Source organism: Pan paniscus, chromosome X (assembly GCF_029289425.2).
Source record: "Pan paniscus chromosome X, NHGRI_mPanPan1-v2.0_pri, whole genome shotgun sequence".
In the NCBI taxonomy this organism is placed as follows: Eukaryota; Metazoa; Chordata; class Mammalia; order Primates; family Hominidae; genus Pan; species Pan paniscus.
This window is the reverse complement of record NC_073272.2, coordinates 65,333,499-65,349,177: the sequence shown is the minus strand read 5'-3', so window position 1 is coordinate 65,349,177 and position 15,679 is coordinate 65,333,499. Positions and strand designations below refer to the sequence as shown.

Sequence of the window (15,679 nt, the reverse complement as noted above, 5' to 3'; positions counted from 1 at the left end):
CATCAAATCTAAAATGGTCTTTCTGACATTCCAATTTCTTTTTAGCAGCAACATAGCAACAATATTTTGTTGTCTTACTTTGAACCATGATTAGTTAAAGTCCCCAGATATCATGACACCAAATAGTTGCCAGGCTAGGCCTCCTCCTTTACTTCTCATGAAATTCATTAAAAAAAAAAACTTGTATTTTAGGTTCAGGGGTACATGTGCAAGTTTGTTATGTAGGTAAACTTGTGTCACTTTTTTTGTAAAGATTATTCCATCACATACGTACTAAGCTTAGTACCCAATAATTATTTTTCCTGATCATCTCTCTTCTCCCACCCTCCACCCTCAAGTAGGCCCCAGTGTCCGTTGTTCCCCTCTCTATGTCCATGTGTTTGAATCTTTTAGCTCCCACTTATAAGTGAGGGCATGTGGTGTTTTGTTTGCTGTTCATGCATTAGTTTGCCAAGGATAATGGCCTCCAGCACCATCTATGTTCCTGCAAAGGACATGATCTCATTCTTGTTTATAGCTGCATATTATTCCATGGTTTATATGTACATTTTCTTTATGCAGTCTGTCATTGATGGGCATTTAGGTTGATTCCATGTCTTTGGTATTGTGAATAGTGCTGGGGTGAATATACACATGCATGTGTCTTTATGGTAGAAGTATTTATATTGCTTTGAGTATATACCCAGTAATGGGATTACTGGGTTTAATAGTAGTTCTGTTTTTAGCTCTTTGAGGAATCACCACACTGCTTTCCACAATGGCTGAACTCCCACCAACAGTATATAAGTGTTCTCTTGGCAGACAAGTCAGCTCACCGGAGGCGGAGGCAGCGTGGCGGCTGGGGTGTGGCGCAGGCCCGAGCCCTGGTGGAGCAGGGCCGCGGGGCGGGCAGGTGAGCCCTGGGCGAGGTGGCCTCTGCTTGCTCAGTGTCCCCGCGCCATTGTTGGGGGAGGGGGCTGCTGCTGAGCGAGGCAGAGTAGGGCGCAAGCGAAGGCGCCAGAGGCGGCGGAGAGGGGCGGAGGTGCCCCATGGGGAACACGCTGACTTGTTGCGTGTCCCTCAATGCCAGCCCCAAGCTGGGCCGGCGCGCCGGATCCCCGCGTCCGACATCTACGAGGTGGCGTCCGGGGACGAGGTGGCGGTAGCGCCTGCTGCTGCGGAGCCTCCCGAGTTTGATTTCGGAGAAGGCGAGGGCCACCACCTGCAGCACATCAGCGACCGCGAGATGCCCAAAGATTTAGCATTGGAGTCAAACCCTTCTGACCATCCAAGGGCAAGCACAATTTTCCTGCGCAAATCTCAAACGGATGTGAGAGAAAAGAGGAAGAGCAACCATTTAAACCATGTATCTCCAGGGCAGCTTACTAAAAAGTATAGCTCATGCTCAACAATATTTCTATATGACAGCACAGTCAACCAGCCTAACCTGAGAACCACAGTAAAATGTGTGACCTTAGCAATATATCACCACATAAAGAACAGAGATGCAAATAGATCCCTGGATATTTTTGATGAGAGATCACATCCACTTACACGAGAAAAAGTTCCAGAAGAATAGTTTAAGCATGATCCTGAGCACAAATTTATTTACAGATTTGTTCATACTCCTTTTAGTGCTGCACAGCTAACAGCTGAATGTGCAATAGTAACTTTGGTTTACTTAGAAAAGCTTTTAACTTATGCTGAAACCAACATTTGTCCCACTAACTGGAAAAGGATTGGTCTGCGAGCCATTCTTGCCTCCAAGGTTTGGGACCATCAGGCTGTATGGAGTATGGACTACTGCCAGATCTTCAAGGACATTACAGGTGAGGACATGAATGAAATGGAAAGGCATTTTTTGATGCTTCTTCAGTTTAATATTAATGTTCCTGCCAGTGTTTATGCCAGATACTACTTTGATCTTCGCTCCTTAGCAGATGACAATAACCTGAATTTTCTATTTGCTCCTCTTAGCAAAAAAAGAGCACAGAACCTAGAGGCTATTTCTAGATTGTGTGAAGACAAAGACTTGTGGAGAGCCCTATGAGAAGGTCTTTCAGCACTTATGACTTCATTGGTATTCAGCACTCTAAAGCCATCCTCTCTTAAAGGGAGAAATGAGGGGTTATAACGTCACAGGACCTTTATCTACAAAGACTGGAGAAATATCACCTTTCCTGCTCAAAACCCAGCAAAATTAGTGTTTTCATTAAAAGGATAGATCTCGAATTCAAGAGATTCATGGACAACAAGGATTATACTCCATAGAAAAGAATGGGACCTTGTCAATGCAACAAAACATTCTTCTGTCCTTTTTAATGTAAACAGAGTTACAAAAAACACTCCAAAGTGAAGGTTCCTTTCCCACACAGATATTTGCTTACTATATGGGCTGATAGCTGTGAACTATGTAAGGTTTTTTTAAACAATAGTTTAAATTTTTAAACTTTAAAGACACTAACCATATAACTTTTATGCTTTTTCCAATTTTTCTCCCTCCCCACATTTTGCTGCATATGCCTTTAGAATCAATGCAGTATTATCATTAAAACATGGTACTCTAAAGACACTTAGGAGCAGACTGCACCATTGTTAGGTAATGAAGGATTCTTCCTCCCTACCATTGAAGCTGCTAGTCCTCGGCAATCATTTTAAGCCAAAAACCTGCTGGATAATATTTGTCATTCATATTCTTTGCAAACATTACTTTAGCATTTTAGCATGTTTGGGGTCATAAACAGAGGAAGTATCGTTATTGATATCTACTTCTTTTATTTACTTATTTTTTATTATACTTTAAGTTCTGGGGTAATGTGCAGAACGTGCAGTTTTGTTACACAGGTATACATGTGCCATGGTGGTTTGCTGCACCCATCAACCCATCACCTATATTAGGTATTTCTCCTAATGCTATCCCTCCCCTATCCCCCCACCCCCCAACAGGCCTCGGTGTGTGATATTTCCCTCCCTGTGTCCATGTGTTCTCATTGTTCAACTCCCACTTATGAGTGAGAACATGCAGTGTTTAGTTTTCTGTTCTTGTGATAGTTTTCTGAGAATGATGGCTTCCAGCTTCATCCATGTCCCAGCAAAGGACATGAACTCATCCTTTTTTATGGCTGCATAGTATTCCATGGTGTGTATGTGCCACATTTTCATAATCCAGTCTATCACTGATGGACATTTGGGTTGGTTCCAAGTCTTGCTATTGTGAATAGTGCTGCAATAAACATACATGTGCATGTGTCTTTATAGTAGCATGATTTATAATCCTTTGGGTATATACCCAGTAATGGAATCACTGGGTCAAATGGTATTTCTAGCTCTAGATCCTTGAGTAATCACCACACTGTCTTCCACAATGGTTGAACTAATATTACACTCCTACCAACAGTGTAAAAGCATTCCTATTTCTCCACATCCTCTCCAGCATCTGCTGTTTCCTGACTTTTTAAAGATCACCATTCTAACTGGCATGACATGGATTTGCATTTCTCTAATGACCAGTGATGATGAGCATTTTTTCACATCTTTGTTGGCTGCATGACTTCTCCTACTTCTATTGGGGTCCATGTTGCATTTCTTGTGAACTAAGAATGATGCTTCTCATTTTCTGATAATTTTTCCCTTGTTAAATAAATGTATTAATACATATTTTCATAATGCCAACCAACGTGGTGGCTTAGTGACAATGAAAAAAAAAAGTAAAGCAGTTTTAAGCTTTAATATAGCTCAGGCCCTCGAAGGCACTGCAGCGTGAGTATAAATGCTATGAACCTTTTAAAAAACATCATTTGAAAAAAATTTTTTAAGAGATGAGGTCTTGCTCTGTTGTCCAGGCTGGAGTGCAGTGGCTGTTCACAGGTGCAATCATGGTGCACTGCAGCCTAGAACTTCTGACCTCAAGCCATCCTCTAGCATCAGTGACATGAGTGGCTGGGACTACAGGCACACCTGGCACTTGTCTCCTGAATAGTTTAATTTTTTGTTTCAGTCACTTTTGAAGATAGCAGACTTTCACTGAGGCAAACAATTAAAAGCTTTATATTAAAAATTTGCAAAATGAAGCTGGATGTGGTGGTGCATGCCTATAGTCCCACCTGCTTGGGGGGCTGGGGTTGGAGGACTGCTTGAGGTCAAGTATTGGAGGCTGCAGTGCACCATGATGGTGCCTATAGGAATTGCTACTGCACTCCAAACTGGACAACATAGCAAGACCACATCTCTTAAAAAAAATGCAAAATTAAATGCGGAAGAAAAGGGCTGGACATAGTGATTCATGCCTACAATCTCAGTACTTTGCATGGCTGAGGTGGGAGGATTGCTTGAGCACAGGTGTTCAAGACCAGTCTAGGCAACATATTGATACCCTGTCTGTAAAAAAATAATAATAAATAAAAATAATTAGCTGGATGTGGTTGCATGTGTCTGTAGTCCTTGCTACTCTGGAGGCTGAGGTGGGAGGATCACTTGAGCCCAGGAGGTCAAGGCTGCAGTGAGCCATGATCATGCCACTGCACTCCAGCCTGGGTAACTTCCAGACCCTGTCTAAAATAAAAAAAGAAAAAGAAAAACGTTCAAACAAGTTTTTGTAAAGGTTTGTGGTTTGTAGCATTTATACTTCTACATATATCAAAGCTTAAAATTACACTAAACTTTTGGAATACCTTGTATCTCCATAAAATGCCCTCCTCTTTTTAAAAGTAGCTACTTGCAGGGTTGTGCTCTATATGCTTTGATCACCAAAGTTTCTTTAATGTAAAGGAAGATTTTGAAGAGCAGTGTTAATTAGCATGTAATAAAAGGAAATGGACCCTAATGATAGAAGGTGATATGAACAGTTCTTTTATCATCCTACGTTACCAAGCGGTAGGTGTCCCATTAAGTCCTGCTATTTAAGAAACTACTTACATAACCCTTAGGAAGTCTTACTTCAGGCTTTAAAAGGCAAGGAGCAAATAATTTTAGGAGACTGATAACAAAGTCACCTAAATTTGAAATATTAAAAAGAGATTAGTGTTCTAAACTAGATGAAATCTATTTCTGGCCGGGTGTGGTAGCTCACACCTGTAATCCTAGCACTTTGAGAGGCTAAGGCTGGCAGATTACCTGAGGTCATGAATTCGAGACCAGCCTGGCCAGCATGGGGAAACCCCATCTCTACTAAGAATACAAAAATTGGCTGGGCGTGGTGGCGTGCACCTGTGGTCTCAGCTACTTGGGGGACTGAGGCAGGAGAATTGCTTGAACCTGAGAGGCGGAGGTTGCAATGAGCAGAGATGGTGCCACTGCACTCCAGCCTGGGCGACAAAGTGAGACTCTGTCTCAAAAATAAAATAAAATAAAATAAATAAAATAAAATAGAAAAGAAAAGCTAATAAACTCTATTTTAATTTTACAAAAAAGTGTTCTCTTTTCTCCACAAGCTTGCCAGTATCTTTTATTTTTTTGATATTTTAATAATAGCCATTCTGACTGCTGTGAGATGGTCTCTCATTGTAGTTTTGATTTGCATTTCTCTAGTCATCAGGAATATTGAGCTTTATTTCATATGCATGTTGGCCACATGTATGTCTTCTTTTGAAAAGTGTCTATTAATGTTCTCTGCCCACTTTTTAATAGGGTTGTTTGTTTGTTTTTTTCTTGGAAATTTGTTAAAGTTTCTTATAGATGCTGGATGTTAGACCTTTGTATGTTGCATAGTTTGCAAATATTTTCTCCTGTTCTGTAGGTTGTCTGTTTACTCTGTTGATAGTTTCTGTTGCTGTGCAAAAGCTCTTTAGTTTAATTATTTCCCATCTGTCAATTTTTGCTTTTGTTGCAGTTGCTTTTGGTGGATTCATCATGAACTCTTTGCTAGTTCTTATGTCCAGAATGGTATTGCCTACGTTGTCTTCCAGGGTTTTTATAGTTCTGGGATTTACATTTAAGTCTTCAATCCATCTAGAGTTGATTTTTATATATTGTATAAGGATGAGGTCCAGTTTCAATCTTCTGCATAGTGCTAGCCAGTTATCTCAGCACCATTTATTGAATAGGGAGTCCTTTTCCCGTTGCTTTTGTCAGCTTTGTCAAAGTTCAGATGGTTGTAGGTGTGTGTCCTTATTTCTGGGCTCTCTAATCTGTTTAATTGGTCTATGTGTCTGTTTTTCTATGAGTACCATGCTATTTTGGTTGTTGTAGCCCTGTAGTATAGTTTGAAGTTTGGTGATGTGATGCCTCCAGCTTTGTTCTTTTTGCTTAGAATTGCCTTGGCTATTTGGGATCTTTTTTGGTTCCATATGAATCTTAAAATAGTTTTTTATTTTTCTTTCTTTTTTTGTTTTTTGAGAGGGAGTCTCGCTCTGTTGCCCAGGCTGGAGTGCAAAGGCACGATCTCAGCTCACTGCAACCTCCACCTCCCGGATTCAAGTGATTCTTCCAACTCAGCCTCCCAAGTAGCTGGGATTACAGGTACCCATCATCACGCCCGGCGAATTTTTGTATTTTTGTAGAGATGGGGGTTTCACCATGTTCAGGCTGGCCTTGAACTCATGATCTCAGGTGATCCACCCTCCTCAGCCTCCCAAAGTGCTGGGATTACAGGTGTGAGCCAACACATCTGGCCTTAAAATATTTTTTTCTAGTTTGGTGAAAAATGTCATTGGTAGTTTGATATAGCATTGACTCTGTAAATTGCTTTGGGCAGTATGGCCATTTTAATGATACTGATTTCTCCTGTCCATAAGCATGGAATGTTTTTCCCTTTGTTTGTGTCATTTTTGATTTCTTTGAGCAGTGTTTTGTAATTATCATTACAGAGAACTTTCTCCTAACTGGTTAGTTGTATTCCTAGGTATTTTATAATTGTGGCAAATGTGAATGGGATAGCATTCCTGATTTGGCTCTCAGCTTGACTGTTGTTGCATAGGAATGCTACTGATTTTCGTACATTGATTTAGTATTCTGAAACTTTATGAAGTTGTTTATTAGCTTAAAGAGCTTTTGGGCTGAGACTATGGGGGTTTTCTAGATATAGAATCATGTTGTCTGCAAACAGGAATAGTTTGAATTTCTCTCTTCCTATTTGGATGCTTGTGATGGTTAATATTGAGTGTCAACTTGATTGGATTGAAGGATGCAAAGTATTGTTCTTGGGTGGGTTTGTGAGGGTGTTGCAAAGGAGATTAACATTTAAGTCAGTGGACTAGGAGAGGCAGACCCACCCTCAATCTAGGTGGGCACCATCTATCAGCTGCCAGCATGGCTAGGATAAAAGCAGGGAGAAGACATGGAAGGACTTGAATGGCTAAATCTTCTGGCCTCCATCTTTCTCCCATGCTGGATGTTTCCTGCCTTAGAACATCAGACTCCAAGTTCTTCTGCTTTTGGACTCTTGGACCTACAGCAGTGGTTTGCCAGGGACTCTCAGGCCTTTGATCACAGACTGAAGGCTGCACTGTTGGCTTCCCCACTTTTGAGGTTTTGGGACTCAGACTGGCTTCCTTGCTCCTCAGCTTGCAGACAGCCTACTATGGGAGTTCACCTTGTGATTGTGTGAGTCAACACTCCTTAACAAACTCTCTCTCATATATACATCTATCCTATTAGTACTGTGCCTCTAGAGAACCCTGACAAATACAATGCCCTTTATTTCTTTCTCTCACCTGGTTTCTCTGTCTAGGACTTCCAATAGTATGCTGCATAGGAGTGGTGAAAGAGGGTAACCTTGTCTTATGCCGGTTTTTAAGTGGAATGCTTCTAGCTTTTGCCCATTCAGTATGATGTTGGATGTGAGTTTGTAATAGATGGCTCTTATTCTTTTGAAATATGTTCCTTCAATAAATAGCTTATTGAGAGTTTTCAACATGAAGGGATGTTGAATTTTATCAAAAGGATTTTTGCATCTATTGAAATAATAATGTGGTTTTTGTCTTTAGTTCTTTTTAACTAATGAATCACATTTATTGACTTGCATATGTTGAACCAACCTTACATCCCAGGGATAAAGCCTACTTGATTATGATGGATTAACTTTTTGATGTGCTGCTGGATTTGGTTTGCAAGCATTTTGAGGTCTTTCTAACTTTATGATATGGGCATTTACTGCTATATATTTTCTTCATAACTCTTTCTTATCTGTGTCCCAGAGATTCTGGTATGTTGTATCTTTGTTCTCATTAGCTTCAAAGAACTTCTTGATTTGTCTTAATGTTATTATTTACCCAAAAGTCATACAGGAGCAGGTTGTTTAATTTCCACGTTATTGCATGATTTTGAACATTTTTTTATTCTTTATTTCTATTTTTATTGCACTGTGGTCTGAAAATGTGTTTGGTATGATTTTGATACTTTTGCATTTGCTAAGGATTGTTTTATGTCCAATTGTGTGGTCTATTTTAGAGTATGTGCCATGGGGCAATGAAAAGAATGTATATTCTGTTGTTTGGACATGGAATGTTCCGTAGAGGTCTATCAGATCCATTTGGTCTAATTTTGAGCTCAGGTCCTGAATATCTTTGCTAATTTTCTGCCTTGATGATCTGTCTAATACTGTCAGTGTAGTGTTGAAGTCTCCCATTATTACTGTGCAGCAGTCTACATCTCTTTTTAGGTCTCTAAGAAGTTTCTTTATAAATCTGGGCACTCTTGTGTTGGGTACATATATATTTAGGATAGTTAGTCTTCTTGTTGAATTGAATCTTTTACCATTATGGAATGTCATTTTTTGTTTTTCTTTTTAATCTTTGTTGATTTAAAGTCCATTTTATCTGAATTTAGGATTGCAAGCACTGCTTTTTCTCTGATTTCCATTTGCTTAGTAAATATTCCTCTATCCCTTTCTTTTGAGACTATGTGTGCCATTGTACATGAGATGGGTCTCTTGAAGACAGCATACCATTGGGTATTGCTTTTTTGTCCAGCTTGTCACTCTATGTCTTTTAAATGTGGCATTTATCTCATTACATTCAACGTTAGTATGGATATGGGTAGATTGGATCTTGTCATTTTGTTGTCAGCTGGTTACTATGCCAGCTTATTTGTGTGGTTGCTTTATAGTGTCACTGGTCTGTGTACTTAAGTGTGTTTTTATAGTGGCTGGTGAATTAGTCTGTTCTCACACCACTATAAAGAAATACCTGAGTCTTGGTAATTTATAAAGAAAAAAGGTTTAATTTGCTCACCATTCTTCAGGCTGTACAGGAAGCATGGCAGCATCTGCTCAGCTTCTGTGGAGGCCTCAGGAAACTTACAGTTGTGGTGGAGGACAAAGGGGAAGCCAGCACTTCACATGGTTAGAGTAGGAGGAATCAAGAGAGGGGGGAGGTGCCACACACTTTTTAAACAACCAGATTTCACCATGATGATAACAGCACCAAAGAGATGGTGTTAAACCATTCATGCAGGATCCACCCCCATGATCCAATCACCTCCCACCAGGCCCTACCTCCAACATTGAGGATTATAATTGAACATGAGATTTGGGTGGAGACACAGATCCAAACCATATCATTCTTCCCCTGACCTCTTCCAAATCTCATGTCCTTCTCACATTGCAAAATACTATCATGCCTTTCTGACAGTCTCCGAAAGTCTCAACTCATTCCTCATTAACTCAAAAGTCCAAACTCTCATCTGAGACAATGCTAGTCCATTCTGCTTATGGGCCCATAAAATTTTAAAAAGCTAGCTACTTCCAAGATACAATGGAGGAATAAGCATTGGTTAAATACTCACATTTCAAGAGGGAAAAATCAGACAAAAAAAAGGCTACAAGCCCCATGCAAGTCCAAAACACAGCAGAGAGCCATTAAATTATAAAACCCCAAAATAGTCTCCTTTGACTCCAGGTCATACATTCAGGGCATACTGGTGCAAGTGGTGGACTCCCAAGGCCTTGGGCAGTCCCGCCTCTGTGGCCTTGCAGGGTTGTCACCACTGCTGCTCTCAAGGTCTGGCATTGAATGCCTGCAGGTTTTCCAGGCACAGAGTGCAAGCTTCCAATGGATCTACAATTCTGGGGTCTGGAAAATGGTGGCCTTCTTCTCACAGCTCCACTAGGCAGTGCCCCAGTGGGGACTCAGTGTGGGGAATCCAACCCCACATTTCCCTTCCTCACTGCCCTAAAAGAGGTTCTCTATGAGGGCTGTCCTGCAGCAGACTTCTGCATGGACATCTAGACATTGCCATACAGCCTCTGAAATCTAGTTGGAGGCTCCCAAGCCTCAACTCTTGCCTTCTGTACACCCACAGGCTTAGCACCACATGGAAGCCACCAAGGATTGTGGCTTGAGCCCTCTGGAGCAGCACCCTGAGACGTATCTGGGGATCTTTTAGCCATGGCTGGACCTGGAGTGACAGGAACACAGGGATCAGTGTCCTAAGGTTGTGCAGGGCACTAGGACTCTGGGCTCAGCTCACAGAACCATTCTTCCCTCCTAGGCCTGTGGGCCTGTGATGGGAGGTGCTTCCACAAAGGTCTCTTAAATGCATTCAAGGCATTTCCCAATTGTCTTGGCTATTAACATTCAGCTTTTCTTTAGTTATGCAAATTTCTACAGCTAGCTTGAATTCCTACCCCCAGAAAATGGGTTTTTCTTTTCTACCACATGGTCAGGCTGCAGATTTTCTAAACTTTTATGCTCTGCTTCCCTTTCAAATATAAGTTCCAATTTCAGATCATCTCTTTGCTCTCCCACATATGAGCATATGCTCTTAGAAGCAGCCAAGAAACATCTTGAACACTTTGTTTCTTAGAAATTTCTTCCACTAGATACCCTAAATCATCACTTTCAAGTTCAAAGTTCCACAGATCCGTAGAGCAGGGGCACAATGCTGCCAGTCTCTTTGCTAAATCATAGCAAGAGTGACCATTACTCTAGTTCTCAATAAGTTCCTCATCTCCATCTGAAACCTCCTGAGCCTGGACTTCACTGTCCATATCACTATCAGCATTTTGGCCACAAAAATTTAACAACTCTCTATGAAGTTCCAAACTTTCCCTCATCTTCCTGTTTTCTTCTGAGCCCTCCAAACTCCTCCAACCTCTGCCCATTACCCAGTTCCAAAGCTGCTTCCACATTTTCAAGTACCTTTATGGCAATATCTAACTCCTAATACCAATGTTCTGTATTAACTTGTTCTTGAACTGCTATAAAAAAACAACTGAGATGAGAAATTTATAAAGAAAAAAGTTTAATTGACTTACAGTTCTTCAGGCTGTACAGGAAGCATGGCAGCATCTGCTTTGCTTCTGGGGAGGACTCAGGAAATTTACAACCATGGTGGGAGGCAAAGGAGAACCAGCACTTCACATGGCCAGAGAAGGAGGAAGAGAGAGAATGGGAGGTGCCACACACTTTTAAACAACCAGATCTTATGAGAACTCACCATCATGAAAACAGCACCAAAGGGATGGTTTTAAACCATTTCTGAAGGATCCACTCCAGTGATCCAATCACCTCCCACCAGGCCCCACCTCCAGCATTGAGGATTATAATTGAACTTATGATTTGAGTGGGGACACAGATCCAAACCATATCAGCTGGTAATAATCGTTCCTTTCCATATTTAGTGCTCCTTTCAAGCTCTCTTGTAAGGTGGGTCTGGTGATAACAAACTCTCTCAGCATTTGCTTTTCTGAAAAGGATCCTGTTTCTTCTTCACTGAGGAAGCTTAGTTGGGCAGAATATGAAATACGCAGTTGTAGATTTTTTTTCTCTAAGAATGTTGAATATAGGCCCTCAATCTCATCTGGCTTATAGGGTTTCTGCTGAGTGGTTCACTGTTAGCCTGGTGGAGTTGCTTTTGTAGGTGACCTACCCTTTCTCTCTAGCTGTCTTTAATTTTTTTCTTTCATTTCGACCTTAGAAAATCTGATGGTGATGTGTCTTGGGGGTAATTTTTTTGTGTAGAATCTTGCAGAGGTTCTCTGTGTTTCCTGAATCTGACTGTCGGCCTCTCTAATGAGGTTGGGAAAGTTTTCATGGATAGTATCCTTAAATATACCAAGTTTTCCAAGTTGTTTGTTTTCTCTCATCACTTTCAGGGATGCCAGTGATTCACAGATTTGGCCTCTTTACATAATCCCATATTTCTCAGAGATTTTATTCATTCCTATTCATTCATTTCGCTTTAATTTTGTCTGACTGTCTTATTTCAGAGAGCCAGTCGACAAGTTGCAATATTCTTTCCTCAGCTTGGTCTATTCTGCTTTTAATATGGGTGCGGTGGCTCACACCTGTAATCCCAGCATTTTGGGAGGCCGAGGTGGGTAGATCACCTGAGGTCAGGAGTTTGAGACCAGCCTGGCCAGCATGGTGAAACCCTGTCTGTACTAAAAATACAAAAAGAAATTAGCCGAGCATGGTGGCAGGCACCCATAATCCCAGCTACTCGGGAGGCTGAGGCAGGAGAATTGCTTGAAACTGGGAGGTGGAGGTTGCAGCTAGCCAAAATTGCACCATTGCACTCCAGCCTGGGCAACAAGAGGGAAACTCCATCTCAGGAAAAAAAAAAAAAAAACCTTCTGATTGCATTCTGAAATTCTTGTAGTGTGTTTTTCAGCTCTCTCTTATCAGTTATGTTCTTTTTTATACTAGCTATTTTGTCTGTCAGCTCCTGCATCATTTTATTGTGATTCTTGGTTTCCTTGGATTGGGTTTTGCCATCCTAAATCTTGATGATCTTTGTTCCTATCCATACTCTGAATCCTATTTCTATCATTTCAGCAAACTAATTGTGGTTAAGAACCCTTGTTGGAGACCTGGTGTAATCATTTGGAGGACATAAGACACTCTGGCCATCTGAGTTGCCAGAGTTATTTCATTGGTTCTTTCTCATCTCTGCTTGTGGGTGTTTCTTTAACTACTGGGCTGTCTCTGATTGAAATGGTCAGGCAAGTGCAGGGTGGATGTACTGGGGTCCCAGGTAGGGTGACCCTGCCCAATAAGGAGAAGTGAGGACCAGGACCTACATGGAGAACAGTCTGGCCACTTTTCCATGAGGCAGAGGTCTGGACAGGCCCCTGGTTCTCCTGGACTCTCCAAAGCCTGGAGACAGCAAAGATGAGCACTGCAAGACAGCAAATATAGCAACCCACTCCTCCCACTGGGAGCTCTCTCTCTCAAGGAGGTGCAAAGCTGCTACTGGCTTGATATTCCCAGTGGGCTGTGGCTGGAGACCCAGGCTGGGAGGACCCACCCAGTGAGGAGATATGGGAATGGGGACCCATGTAACAGTCCGTCCACTTTTCTGTAAAGCTGCTACAGTATTCTGGGGGTCCACGCCGGTCCCTAGTCACCTCAGATTTTATAGCACCTGAGGTATCAACAGTGAAGGCTGCAAAACAGCAGAGATGGCAGCCTGCTCTTCCCTCTGGGAGCTCTGTCTCAAGGAGGTATAGGTCTGTTGCTGGCCCAAACACATTGGTGGGGGTGGTTGTAGACTTTGACTGGGAGATTCCTCCAAATGAAGTAAAAAGGGATCTGGGACCACGTGAAAAAGCAGTCTGGCCACTTCACTGTAGAGCTGCTGCACTGTGCTGGGGGACTGCTCCAGTCCCTAGTCACCTTAGACTCCATAGAGCCTGAAGGCAACAACAGCTAAGGCAGTGAAACAACAAAGATGGCTGCCCATCCCTCCCCCTGGGAACTCCATCCCAAGGAGGCCCAGAACTGCCACCAGGAAAAGTGGCTGATGACCCCAGTCAGGGGGTCTCACCCAGTGAGAAGAAGCAGGATCAGGGACCCGAATTAAAAAGCAGCCTGTCCACTTTTTCTGTAGGGTGACTCCAACAACAGCAAAGGCTGCAAAACAGAAAAGATGGTGGCCTGCCCCACCCCTCTCTGGAAGCTCCGTCTCAGAGAGGTGTAATGCCGCTACCAGCAGCTGGCTAGAGTTCCAAGTCAGTGGGTCTTATTCTGTGAGGTGACATGGAAACAGGGCCTGTAAACCATCACTGCTCAGCCCCCTGGATTCAGCCCTTTTCCTAGGGATATGTATTTCAGTCTAACCTCCCACTTTGCTGAAGTTGCAGCCACTTTTGCTGGGAAGCCCAGATATCTAAGGCTCCCTAGGGCTTTGTGTGTGTCTGAGCATCTGCTGTGCCAAGACTCCACATAGCTCTGCATATCAGACTGCAGACCCTGGTGGAGTGGGTTCATGAGGAAATCTCCTGACCCAAGAGTTGCAAAGACCCATGGGAGAAGCATGGGTCCTCGAGGTCACTCACTCACTCATTGCTTTCCTGGGTGGGGGTGGCTTCTCTGGCTCTGTGTTGTTCCTGGGTGGGCAGTCATCCTGCCTTGTTTTTCTCCATCCTCCATGGGTTGAGTTATTTTCTTGATGGCTGGTAGTGGTTTTTCCTTTCCATATTTACCCACATTCTGATCATTCTGATGCCACTTCTATTATTCCTTAAGGAGCTCTTGTAATGCAGGTCTGATGGCAGTGAATTTCCTCAGCATTTGCTTGTCTGAAAAGGATTTTATTTCTCCTTCACTTATGAAGCTTGGTTTGGCCACATATGAAATTGTGGGTTGGAACTGATTTTCTTTAAGAATGTTAAATATTGACCCCCAATGTCTTCTGGCTTGTAGGGTTTCCACTGAGAAGTCTGCTTTTCAATGCATTAGTCTGATGGGCTTCCCTTTGTAAGTGACCTGGCCTTTCTCTCTGGCTGCCCTTAACATTTTTTTATTTCATTTCAATTTTGGACAATCTGATAATTATATGTCTTGGGGATAATCTTCTCATGAAATATTTTACTGGGGTTCTCTGCATTTCCTGAATTTGAATGTTGGCCTGTCTAGCATGGTTGGGGAAGTTCTTATGGATGATATCCTGAAATATGTTTTCCAAATTGGTTCCATTCTCCCCAGCTCTTTCAGGGGAGAGCAGAACCAATTTGGAAAACATATTTTGGAAAACATCTATGACCAATCAGTCATAGAATCGGTCTCTTTACATAATACCATATTTGTCAGAGGTTTTGTTTATTCCTTTTCATTCTTTTTTTCTCTATCCTTGTCTGCCTGTCTTATTTCAGAAAGACAGTCTTTAAGCTCTGAGATTCTTTCCTCCACTCGGTTTATTCTGCTATTAATACATATAAATGCATTATGAATTTCTTGTATTGTGTTTTTCAGCTCCATCAGATTGGTTATGCTTTTCTCTATCCTGGCTATTTTGTCAGCTCCTGCAATGTTTTATTGTGATTTTTAGCTTCCTTGCATTGAGTTAGAACTTGCTCCTTTAGCTCAGCGAAGTTCATTTTTATCCGTATTCTGAGGTCTACTTCTGTTATTTCAGCCATGTCAGCCTTAACCCCATTCTGAACCCTTTCTGGAGAGGTGATGTGGTCATTTGGAGGAGAGAGGGCACTCTGGCTTTTTGAGTTTTCCACATTCTTGCACTGATTCTTTTTCATCTTTGTGGGCTTATCTACCTTCGATCTTTGGGGTTGCTGGCCTCTGGATGGGGTTTTTGAAGGGAGGGTTCCTTTTTAACAGTCTCACCACTTTACCGTAGTGATACTATGGTTTGCTGGGCATCCATTCCAGAACATAGTCACCTCAGAATTTCTAGTACCTAGAGGTATCATCAGTTAAGGCTGTGAAACGGCAAAGATGGCAGCCTGCCCCTTCTTCTTGGAGCTCTGTCCCAGGGGTGTACAAATCTGTTGCCAGCCTGAACACACCTGTAGGAGGTGGATGGA

The 15,679-nt window shown here is 42.1% G+C and overlaps 1 pseudogene; it reads left to right on the top strand.

Moving 5' to 3' along the window:
• The first annotated feature begins 957 nt into the window (after positions 1-957).
• Positions 958-2,091, top strand: LOC100980298 (cyclin-Y-like protein 1; annotated as a pseudogene).
• Positions 2,092-15,679: the final 13,588 nt, after the last annotated feature.